At 33.3% G+C, this 12986-nt stretch overlaps 2 protein-coding genes across 2 annotated transcripts in view; one reads left to right on the forward strand and one right to left on the reverse strand.

Annotated features, from left to right (window-relative positions):
- LOC130446621 (transcription factor Sp3-like) overlaps positions 1 to 8881 on the reverse strand; it is a 39660-nt gene extending 30779 nt beyond the window's left edge. Inside the window, exon 1 of the mRNA XM_056782987.1 lies at positions 8758 to 8881. The gene's annotated coding sequence lies outside the window, so the exon portion shown is untranslated. The remainder of the gene's footprint in view (positions 1 to 8757) is intronic.
- The window catches only part of LOC130446619 (glucose dehydrogenase [FAD, quinone]-like), a 35420-nt gene continuing 31092 nt past the window's right edge, over positions 8659 to 12986 (forward strand). The window contains exon 1 of the mRNA XM_056782986.1: positions 8659 to 8682. The gene's annotated coding sequence lies outside the window, so the exon portion shown is untranslated. The remainder of the gene's footprint in view (positions 8683 to 12986) is intronic.

Below are 12986 nucleotides of genomic sequence, written 5' to 3' on the forward strand. Positions count from 1 at the left end.
ATTTGTGAAGATATGACTGATGGCGAAAAATCCACAAGGAAATTTTGGTCGACAACTCCATGTTAAGTTTTCCTTGGTCCCCTCATAATACAAAAAATTTAGCTTTGTCGATTCATCTACTTTTATAGAAGTATATAAAGACTGGACTACACATTTTGCCAAGCTCTGCGCGCTAAATGGTATGGTAATATGTTATAACAACAATTTATGACTCGAAGAAAAATGATATAACAAAATTTTAGGAGGAAAGAAAACTAAATTTCAAAGATAAATAAACAAAATTTTAATATATTCCAATATATTAGGGTTCAAAACGTCCTACGACATTGTTTGATGTCTAATTGAACCTCTCTCCTGTCCTATCGTTCCGATTTCGTACATTCATTGATTTCGTTATTCCAGACATCTATGTTAATCCTTGTTTTCCTTTCTTCTTATTATCCTATTTTTTTACAATTTTTCTTCTCCCATTCTCTGAACGTATCCATATCAAATCAACAGCTTTTCCTCAATATGTTCTATATTCTTTCAGGTTCATTTTCTCTTCTATTGTGTCGTTTCTGACCTGATCTAACATTGACTTTTTATTTGTTCTTCTTAAGGCGACCATTTCATTGGTTTACACTTTTTTTTCAATTGTTCTTCTACGCTCCTAATCATTCATTGTAGATCCTCGGTTTTCATTGTTTTCCTATTTCGGTATTCCACAATATTCCATTTAGTAATTAAACTATTATTTTGCTAGGTTTATTCCAAATTCAATTTCTGTATCTGTCCCATCTTTGTCAAAAATAACTCTTAGATAATTTCGTTATTTTCTAGTTGAATGTTTTAATTAATTTGCGTTCTTTGAGCAAAATCCAAAAAGCACTTAAAAAAAGCAGTAGCAAAGTACGAAGAGGAAACCAAAAATTTTGGTCTAGAAATAAATCAAGAGAAAACAAAATATATGATGATGGGAGATACACAGAGATAAACAGAAGATTACTTATCCTTTATGACAACCAGATACAAAGAGTACAATTTCGAAAGAGTTTTCTACGTTGTGTATCTAGTAGTAATAGAAGATAAGGAAGTAGAAGAATTAGAACTGAAAGCCAGATTAACTAAAGGAAGTATTAGATCAAGAAAACAAAAATAAGAATGCATAAAACGACAACATATGCATGTGAGACATGGATATTAAAATAGGCAGATGAAGCCATGTTGGATAGTGAAGGAAGATATTAAGAGGAATCTACGGAGGAGTACATACAGAAGAGGGCTGGCGAAGAAGAATTAATAAAGAAATGGAGGAACTTTATGGAGAAGCTACAATAAGCTCGTTTATTAAGGGACAGTGAGTGAGATGGTTGGGACATGTTGAGAGACTACATAGAGAACGGATGCCAAAATTAGTACTACAAAGAAGACCAATAGGGAAAAAGAGATAGGAAGAGATGGTATGACTGTGTAATGGAAGACCCAAAAAATAATAATGGAGAGAAAAAGCTGTGAACAGGAAGGAATGGAGAAATATTGCGTGAAAAATGCAAAATAGAGGAGTTTGATATGTAATACATAAAAGTATGTAGTATTGCCATTCTCGACCTAGGCCTACAAGGCCTTTAGAGCATATTAATAAAATATATAAAGTAGCTAAATGACTTCTGTAGGGTATATTAAATAAAACAAAATGAAAATACTTTTCTTCCAACTTTCTTTCCTCTTTTTCGTCCACTAAATTTTCTATATCAACGTTTCAATCGAAATATTATATGTGGGTTGTACGATGTTATCTGGTTAATGGTTATATCATATTCTAAACTGTTTGATTTACGAGGGTGATTTGATAATAAGGTGATTTTTGAATGAAAAAATTAATTAGTTTCTTCTTCATGAGACTTTGTCTTTTCTTTCTCCTTCACTCTCTCTTCTTCATTTCCCCGGTGTCTGCTCTGCACTTGTATTTTGTATCCATACAACCCTACGTACTTTTGCGAATTGTCACTAGTTTTACACAATCTCCATTTAGTTTTCCACACTTAAACCAACGATTTCTCAATTCATTCAAAGAATTCTCTGTCTCACCTGTATGCTATCTATTTTTGTTTCTTTACTTTAATTCATCGACATTCATGTGCTTCCTCCTCTTCTAAACCTACGTTGAGTTTCTAGTTAGGGATTTTTTTATCGTTTTTCAAAAAAATGTCATTGTGGCGTGTAGGAGACATTAACATGTAAATATTTTGTTCGTTATAAGTTTTTTTTAGTATTGGGTAAATAAAGAGATGATCCAGAAATGGAAATAAGAGTGCACATTAGCAAAAAAAGCTTGGGATAAACTGCTTTAATGAAATACCAAATTTTTTTTGTTTATCTATAAAACTGTTACCATTGAGCGGATCCGGTACTATTAATATATATGTAATATGTATTAACTGTGGTTCTTTGTCCGGGTAGCCAAAGACGATGAAGTAGAAAAAGGAGGTAATCGAGAAGAGAGAAATCGACGTGTCGTGGGGATGTTAGCACAGTTACCTACTTTTCGATACTTTCACCTTGCCTTGTTAAAGTTGTAAATGTTTTATGATTACTGTTATAGTGGAATGCTCCGTCACGAATAATGCTTCAAGAGACGGAATAAATGACAATAAAATTTAATAAAAAAATATGAGATCCTTATACCCATCGAATAACAATTCTTACAGATAAGAAACTAGCAGAGAAACTTATTTTCAAGGGCGTTTAATTCTCTTTACAATGTTACCTTGAGTAATTATTTTTGGACGAGAGGTTTTTAAAAATTTACAAAAGTAAATTTTGTTCACGACGTGTCCTTCCTGTATCATATGTGATCAAACTACATCGTATTATATAGCAAAAACTTAGGTTATAAATTTTACCACATATTAAGGAATCAAAGATAATTCGATTGTCATAACTTAAAAAAATGAGAATCAATTTTTTCCAATATTATTACTGTTTTGGTCTAAAAAAATCTCTTTTTTCCCGTCTATTTTTATATCACACAATAAGTAGTGTGACTGACACACAGATGGCGATGCAATTGTCAAATCCTTATGACGTTTATGAAGTACCAACTTTGAAAGGACTAAGTGTAAAATTTCATGACATTTCGATTAGTAAGAAAAAAGTGACAGTCATTGAAGTGAGGCTACTTTTTGTTATTTTCATTGCTTCTTGATGAAAGCTCAGCAATGGCTTCAAAAGTGTTAACCAAACTCTGCTCCATCGAAAAAAACTATTTGTTATTGGTTTGCGGAATTTAACGTGGTCCTACAAATACCGATGATGGTCAACATTCTGATCGTCCAATTCCCTCCAGAAAACACCAAAAAAGTGCGTGAAAAAGGCCGTGAAAATATCAGGAGACAGTGTGTTCACAATTACGCATAGACATTTGACCATGAGAAAGCTTTTTTCAAAGTGGGTGCCGCGTTTACTCACAGTCGATCAAAAACAACATGTTGATAATTCTGAGCATTGTTTGGCTCGCCGGTAAGAAATTAAGTCTATTTTGAGACAAAAGCATTGGAATCATTGTATTGCTCTTGAAGGAGACTGCATTGATGAATAAAATTAAAATTTCTTTTTTTCCCGTCTATTTTTATGTCGAACCTGCATATCGTTTAGTTAAATAAAAATCCGTTAAATGACGTTGGACCTCTATGCATTCACGTGAAAATAGCCATTTTGTTTATCAGAAGACAGATCTATTGCAGGATTAGTGATTATTTCCCAAAAAGATGGATTTTTAAATCGATTCGAATCATAACCTGATGAATCAATTTATAAAAAAATCGAAGTCTAAAAGATCGATTTCTAAAAGACAATGTAAATATAAATCTATTTTATGAAAAACAAGAAAAATATCATAATAAGCAATCTCTGGGATCTCTTATCAGTAAAATAAGGGATTTTTTAGTTATGGAATTCGAATAACAAAGACATTTATTCTCTAAATGTATTTGTTACATTAAGTTGTAAATAGATAATATAGTTTATAGCTCCCAATGCTAACTATAAAAACTTTTTAAAAACAGCAGTCTATTAAGTCTACTGGGATCCAAGCAGTTCCCCTTATCACTTGCGATGTTCACAGTTCATAGTTCGTAGGTGTGGGCGGCCGTGAAGCCGTTGAGCACAGATAGGCCCGTCGTGCCCCACTTCACGTTACCAAAGTCCAATGTCCTTTGAGGAGCCGATCAGACACTTTGGCTTGAACCCTTTGATGTGCAGTGCGCTCACAAATAACATAGTCTGCAGTTTCATCCTCCTCGATGCACCAGCAGCACTCCGAATCATTCGTGATGCCCATGGTTTGAAGGTGACGTCTTAGATGGCAGTGTCCGGTCACTAGTCTGATTTCGCGCCTATTTAGCTTGAGCACTTGTTTGGTTAGGTTAGAGACCTTCGCTTGTCTCTTGCCAGGCGTCTTCATCCATCTTTGCCGAGCCCGCCTTGCGAGAAGGCTGTTGAGAGACGGGATGACAGCGCTTTTGGCCACACCAAGGATGGGTTCTGGGCCCATTAGTGGGTTCGCCGATTCCAGTCTGGCGAGTAAATCCTCTTAGTCATTTCCTTTTTTGCCCGAGTGACCGAACACCCAAACGATCTGGATCTTGTAGCCATCACTTACCAGATATTGAAGGACTCCCTTACACTCCAGCACTAGCCTAAAGCTCACCTTTACAGCCGTTACAACTTGTATGGCAGCTCTGCTGTCTGTGCAGATCGAAATTACTGCGTTTCTGTGGCGTCGATTCGAAAAAGATTCGCTTATTTTGGGGTGTCCCACGCAGAAACCTGCACCGGCTGAGCCATTTCTCCTAGAACCGTCTGAGTAACAGGTGGCTTCATTATTCAATATAGCGGGCTTGGAATCACCATTCCCCTGGTCACGATCAGTTATGTGTGTCTGCAAACCCTTATTATCAGCGGTCGAAGGCGTCATTTGGTTGCTGCCCACCAAAATGATTGGGCATTCACCTGATGCCTGTGTCCAGATTTTTGCATGACCATCCAGCCCGCAGTTCTTTGTGGATGTTCAGCCTGTATGTTGTCCTCATGGCTTCGAATTGTATCACAAGATCCAGGGGTGGAAAGTTTAGTAAGACCTCAAGAGCCCTAGTTGGGGCTATACGCATACTTGCCATGTTGCCGGCAATTGAAAAAAGACGATCACAAAAAACATATGATCCCACGTATAGGATTATACTTAAGGTGCACAATTGCTTGTGATAAATAATGTTCAATTTTTCTACCAAAACGGAAGAAATCTAATGTGAATTTTCAAGGGTGAAATATCTATCCACTGAATCGATTTAAAAAATCGATTTATTTGTTCCGAGGAATTGAGTCTTCGATTAATCGATTCCAGATCGCCATCCCTAATCTTTTGCGCAAAACGACAGTGGCTTTAAATCCTTGAAGGAGAAAAGACGTCCATCAATTAAGTGAAACTGAATTATCTATTATTGGCAGATAATTCAGTTTGTACTTAACATTAATGCGTTTTTAGCACGCACAACTAAAACAAACTGGCATATTTAGAAAAATGTCGGTTTCCGGTTAAACTTTGACACGGAGAATAAAGCAAGATGTTAATTAAAATCGAAATCCGTTACATTTATTATAAAAATAATAGAAAACAAGAAAAAGGAAAATAACTACAACTGTAAACTCAAGTGCACTGAAAAAATTTGGAAGTTGTTTCCAAGTATCAGAGGATTACCTTGAATAGTAAAAGGGAAAGAGACTCAAAACACTTTTGACCTATAGGACAGAACTATTAGCACAAGCTTTGACAAAATGGACAAAACCACAAGTGTGTTAAGATTGGACATGAGAAGCAAGCATGGGAAGGGTAACCAGTTAGATAAAAAACTCAAATTCAGAGTGCAAAGAATTACATAGAAAAAAAATCCAAGAATTCCTAGTCATTACTGCAAATCTCAAAATTCTCGGGAGTATATCGATGGTGACAAATCTATCGCCGAGCTTCACAGAGATTATCTAAAAGGAAGAAAAGAGTCAAACCTTGCAGGAATCAACTACTGCAAGTACAGATCATGAAAATCATATCCCAGAAAAGGACTTGAAAAGGAGAATGACAAGAAAGCCACATATTCAACCGTATGACCTAGTGACAGTGCTGTCATGTCCGCAGGGGGAAACGTCTACCTACTACATTATCCATTATATTAAAAAACGAAGCTAAATTATGGAAGAAGCAAGAATCGAGAGAAAATCTTCTCTATATAAAAGACGAAGAATTGCTGGTTAAAACAGTGTAAAAATAAGAACATTAGTGTTAGGGGACCCACATTAAGTCGCTGCAAAACTATAATTTTAAAGCTAGCAACGGTTGGTTGGAAAATTTTAAGAAACGACATGATCTGGCCTTCAAAAAAGTTTGCGGTGAAAGTACAAGCAAAGAAATTTGTACAGAATGGAAAAGTCAATTGGAGAATTTATTGAATGGATTCTACCCCAATGATGTTTTTAACGCTGACGAAATCGAGCTATTTCCCACCTACCTATACCTAAGATTATATCTATCAGCGAAACAAGGAAAGCTGTAAGCAATTTACGAACTTTTGTAGAGCAATGCAGTAATACAGAAGATGACATTTTCTCTTCTTCATTTTTATGTAGAACAAAATAAACAATAAATAAGTCTTTAAATGTAAAATAAAGTCTTTATTAGTCCTAAACAAAGCTCATAATCGAATATATGTAAGTAAAAATATAAACCAATAACCAAATTTCCTTGGTCTTGTGCTTCTAAATGTTTTTGATTTTAGGTCTCTTCTGATTTAAAATTTCTTTTATAATTTTTTAAAAAATTAAGAACATTTAGAAACATAAACATATCAAAAGGTCTAAGAAATAAGAAATAAAAGAAATTCCCTTGGTCTTTATCTTATAGAGGTTCTACTGTACTATATTTCAAAGCTAACCATTAACTATTTAATAATTATTGAACTGAAGGGTATACTGTTACACATGAGACATAGGAAAAATGAGGCGTGATTGAGATCGGGAGCTGTGAGTTGAATTATCTACAATATTTAAAAGACAAAGTTGACTGTCCAATAGACGTTGTTTTTTACAGAGATAATTGTTGTGGTCAACAAAAAAAATAACTGAGCTGGCAATGTACAAATATGCTGTTACAACATTGAAAAATATAACATGGATTACACACTAATTTTTGGTAATAGGCCACACCTAACCTAACCTAACTAATGAAAAATAAGAAACAGTACTCTGAAGTGGACTTTTATATTTAACAATACGCCATATGGACATGAAAACGGTAAAGAAATGTGGCAAGCAGGCTTACCAGGTTCATGAGTTGAATCGTTTTTTGACATAAAAAGATCTTAAGGACTCCCAAGTAATTTCAGCCATCTTGGACATTCGAATGTTTAAAGTAATTAAAGACGACGGTAACTTTTAAGTACTTCAAAACATTTTAAGGATCACATGCCTGAGATGAGACGCAGAAAAGGAAAAAACGGAGCAGTGGGAGCGTGAATCCTGTTCTGATGCAGGATATCCTGAAGTTAGTTTTCACTAGGATAATAATAATGTTACCAGGAAAGGAAGTAGGTTCCAAAAAAGCCACTGTGTCACAAAAGAAAAAAAATATTCCACTGATTTTAAAGTCATACTGACATATTTGCATATTTACTAAATTTAAGCAATTTCCGATTCATTTGACACTATTTACTAAGTCAATAAGCAGTATTCGTCTAAATTTTATTCATGCATAAGGTGGCATCAAACGGACGTTAAATAGAAAATATTACGTGCGAACACTTTAGTGCTCTGGTGAAAAAAACGCATTTTACAGATATGCCGGTTGGATGTGACAGCGACGTTATATTCTCAATTACATAACAAATTGTTTTTTTTAGAACAAATATTATGAATCTGTGAATCATTACTGACGATAGGAAACCAGTATGAAAAGACGCCCACAAATAAATATGAAATTTATAATACAAGCATCATATATTGACACAAAAAACATTAGAAAATTAATAGTAATACTAGTGAAGTTTCGAAATGTAACTTAACGTAATTTCTGTGAAGAAATGTAAAGTTATAATGAATATAATTTACCAGAACTACTATTAACAATTACTGCTTATTGCATATGAAAATATATAAAATTTCTTTAAGCAATACCTAACAAAACAAATAAGGATAATTTTATCATATAATAAATATTCTTATAGGTTCCACTAGTGCCTTTAAATAGGTTAAAAATTAAATCTAGGTCATTTAATTATTGAATTAGAAACAGTTTGGAAGATTAATATGAAAGTACTACGACATAAGGGGGTTTTATAACAAACAGTGTGATGAAGGGAATATGCGAGATATTGTTTTTAATCAAAGTTGTTGTACAAGACACTCCCGAGAAAGGTTTATTAGGTGAATGACCTTGATCTAAACTGAAATCAAATTACCTAAAGCCTGGAAGATGCGAATTTATATCTAAAATGATGACGCCGAACGTTATATGTAGTGGAGGGAAGTGGTGGTGGTTTTTCGAAGAATGTGGGGATGAATATATCCTACCAGAATACACTATGGGCACCCCTTCCACAAAATTCTACATCACGGCGACGAAGCTCCCTACCCCAAAAACACCCACGACCCGCGGTAAGGTCTGTTTGATTATTATGTTGATCATCCTAATCTTAAAAATTAATAATATAATTAATATTTGGCACCTACCTTTTGATTAAACAAACAATTCTTCTGAATCACGTTCCCACTTCACGACTTCGTCATCAAAGCAAACGTAAAATGGTTGATGTCAAATTTGTGAGCAAGGCTTGCCAAGAAGTTTGATTATGCGTAGACGGCATTTACATGGCATTTGTTTGAAAATACGCGCCAAAATAAAAGTATTAAACAAAAAAAACATTTATTTTCTGTTTATTATCTATATAAACAATCTATCTAATAAGAATTGTTGAAATCTACAGAAATTACGATGAATACTTTACTTTTTAGATCATTAATTATGAATATCAGCTTTTCTATCAATACTTTAACAACTATAGATATTTACATGTTGTTTTGCAGATCATAGTTTTGTAAAGCAATAATACTTCATTTATTTACTTTTTTTATTTGTTACAATACACAGATACCATTGATTTAACAATTAAAACAAAATAATTATTTATTAAACAAATCCGTTTGTGTTGTTCCGACAGAGATCGTCTATGTTCGGTCAAGCTACGTTCTTTTGACATGTGGTAATTGGCCTCTAGTCAATCTGTAGAATTGATATATTTTGATAAGACTAAGCTATTCATTCACAAAGCTATAACTAAATGCTATGAGTTATCAATAAAAGATGTTTTATTTGTAACATTTTGAGAAAGATATCAAAAAAAAATTCCTTTTATGCACATTTCTATGAAAAATTTTTACCCCGATTCAGTGCACTGTAAAACAACAAAACGTGGCTATAGCTGTCAATCAGAACGCCATCTATATCAAATAATGGAAGAAATGAATAATTACAAAATAAATACTATTTTCATAACCGGAGATAACTTCTGTGTTCATAAGATTATAATTGTTGAATATTTAGTATAGAATCGAAGAAAGAAAATGTGAGATTGCTTATTGGAATATGATATAAGCTGTAAGGTGGAAATAAAAAGAAAACACACTCTATCGCACAAGTTTCGATAGAATACTGTATCAGTATCACACCTTCTTCACAGTACAGACTTGGCCCCCAGAGGACACTTGGGAATACGAATTTTACAACCGACGTACAGCCGAAAGAATAAGTTTCAACCTATCTTCGATAAGTATCTAAAGTGGGTTGTTTATACAGGCATGAGCTGGTAGTCAAATTTCAGTACTTTCTTGAGGCAACATTTACTTTACTTATTCAAAGTTTTGTGTTGCTCAAGAACAAACTTAAATTTGTCTACCAGCTCTTCGACTATAGATTTTCTAACATTTCTTTTATATTTGTGAATTATTTTCTAGAATTGCAATCACTTCTAAGTAGGTTCATACTGGCAAATTAACAGTAGTGTCTCATGTCTTCCATGCACCCAATGATTACTGAAACTATATTGAAAAAATTATCAATTTGACAAATTACTACAAGTATCAAGTTATTTTTGGCATTTGGCAAGAAACATTGAAGCAATGGATGTCGGCCACGTAAGCCTTGCATTATTTTATTTTATAACTGCATCTTATTGTAAACAATCTGCATGCCCTTGACTACTGTATATTGAAATATCAACTTGGTCGATAGTTAATAGTTTGTACATGATCTCAGTGTTCCCAAATCCCCATAATTACTAGGGATTCGCCGTAAGAAATTTTATTATTTATAAAATAAAAAATTAAATATTTTTTAAGTACATAACATTAAAAATAATAAAATATCATTAAACAAATAATAAATTTCAAACAATTAATTAATAATTTCATTCATTTTTTTAAATTCTTCATTTATAAATTATCGGAAAGTGCAAATCATTTTCTTCAGATTCTGATTTTTTCAAATCATACATATTGTAATATTTTTCTTATTTATTTATAGGATTTCCATTTGGGGGGTGAATTAATGAACACTGTCTCTTACTTTCTTAATTTAATTAAACACAATACACTACACTAACTTATAATAATTCACTTATCACTAACAATAATTAACTACTTAAATAATTTATTAAAGTTCTTCGATTACTTTGATAATTCGCTCTGTTCAATACGACTATTTATTATAAACTAAACTAAATTGCGTTACAGAAACTCCTCAAAGAATTATATAGGTTCTAGAAAATAAAGAAACAAAACAAATAAATAGACCTTCCTAGAAATTTAATATAAAGAAACAATGTAAATAAACCGCCTGACATAATAAAAACTAACATCAAACTGATAAAAAGTCAGATGTCAGAGACGCTTTGGCGAATTTTAGAATTCCACTGCTTCTAGGCAGGACCGGCTTCAGGGCGGAGACTGAATCATTTCAACATTTTTGCGGATGGTTTAAATGTTGTGCCTGAATGACCATTCCGGTGCAGTGTGGATCGAATCTTAATTTGTAACATTTCAGTCGAATTATCTTACATAACTTATTATTTACAATGATATTATACATCGAAATTTGAAGTTATAAAAATCCCAAAAAAACATTCCAACCCAAATTTTTTCCCCATAATTTCGGGGGAAAATCCCTAAGCTGGGCACCCTGCATGGACACCCACATTAAATGTAAATTGTACTGCCACTGCTCTCTTGTAGTCAAGACCAGTACTGTAAATTCAAGGTACATGAAAATCTGTATTCTTTGTTTCTACCACGGTGTCTGCGCAAAAAATACAATAATTAATATAACACAAGATAGATGCCAGGACATTACAGATGTGGATTTTTTTATTTACATATTTTGATTGCATTATTGTATCTGGAACTTGATTTACATCAAAACTTCTCACTATTCAATTCAATAGGCCATAAATAAAATTTATTATACTTAATATTGCCATATTTGTATAACCTAAGTATAAGAAAAATTGTACTTTGTAATGCTGGTTGCCTAACCAGTAGACCACACCACAAGAAGTGAATAATTTGAAAATACAGGTGATTGTGACTTCAAGATTAACGCTTCCTGATATATCCACAAGGGAATACTTTTTTTCGAAATTATAATGATATGTATTGTATTAAACATGTAATAAAGAAAGAAAATTAAGTTAACCTAGCGTCTTCAACTGTCCACTGAGGGAGCTACACCCCGACAACACTCCTGTTAATATTTATAAATGATTCTTTTTTAAGTTGTAACATTTACTAGATCTTTCAAAAGTATCTGTGCCAGTCTTAAATCCAGTAGATTGACCCAGTAACTAATTTTTCATATCTGACTCCTTTTATAGTTTGTCTCTATTAACCTGTAGCCGATTTTACAGAAGATTTCACGTCCTGCAAAGCGTTTATTCGCCCATATTTCACCATCTCTGACTGCTATTTCATTTCTATTCACTCTGGTGTGTCCCGAAACCTATTGAAGGATAACAAATTTTTCTTACCAGCTTATTTATCTTGTCAAGGCATTCCCAAATCAACTTGGATCAGCATAGGAGTTGCTAATATCTATTTGACTTTTGGACAGTATGGTAATTTCTTGTCTGCGGTAGTTCCTGATCTGTACTCGTAAGGCAAAATGGAGCAAGCTGGGGTACCGGAGTAAAATGGGGTAGATGAGCTCCTGACCTTATTAGTGCTGGAATCTAGCAGCAAACGGCAGTGTTAATAGTAGGATATAGTAAATAAAGTTTTCAATGGGTGGGTTCCAGTTTATGTGAATATTTTGTCTTCTGCACATGCTTTTGTACCGAACGTTTACCATTTTATCATAAAGTAGTCTTGTTCAGTGCCAGATTACGGTTGATCACAGGTAAACCTCAACAATATGTCAAACTATAGTATATATAATTGGAAAGTGTACTTTCCACGGCTCATTTTCATTTATCCTCAAAACTTCAAGTCCAATCCTAACCTGAAATGAATTATTTAAGGTAATTATACACTTTCACGGTCATCTGGTTTTTTGGCTCTAGAAAATCGAGAAATGGATGGATTTTAATGATCTTGGTCTCAAAATGTTCCATTTTAGGGCGGATTTATAAAAAAAATTAGTAGAAATAGCTGGAATGAAAATTTCTCATAGTTTTACTGTTTTAAATCGTAAAAGAAAACGGTTTTGCAAAATAATCCTTTACAAAAAATTATGGTAATTATGCACTTTCGCGGTCACCTGGTTTTTTGGTTAGGTTAGGTTAGGTTGGCTCTAGAAAATCGAAAAATGGATGGATTTTAATGATCTTGGTCTTAAAATGTTCCATTTTACGGCAGATTTATAAAAAAAAATACGAAAATTAAAAAAAATAAATATTTTTTACAGTTTCATG

The sequence above is a fragment of the Diorhabda sublineata genome, chromosome 7 (assembly GCF_026230105.1).
Source record: "Diorhabda sublineata isolate icDioSubl1.1 chromosome 7, icDioSubl1.1, whole genome shotgun sequence".
Taxonomy (NCBI): domain Eukaryota; kingdom Metazoa; phylum Arthropoda; class Insecta; order Coleoptera; family Chrysomelidae; genus Diorhabda; species Diorhabda sublineata.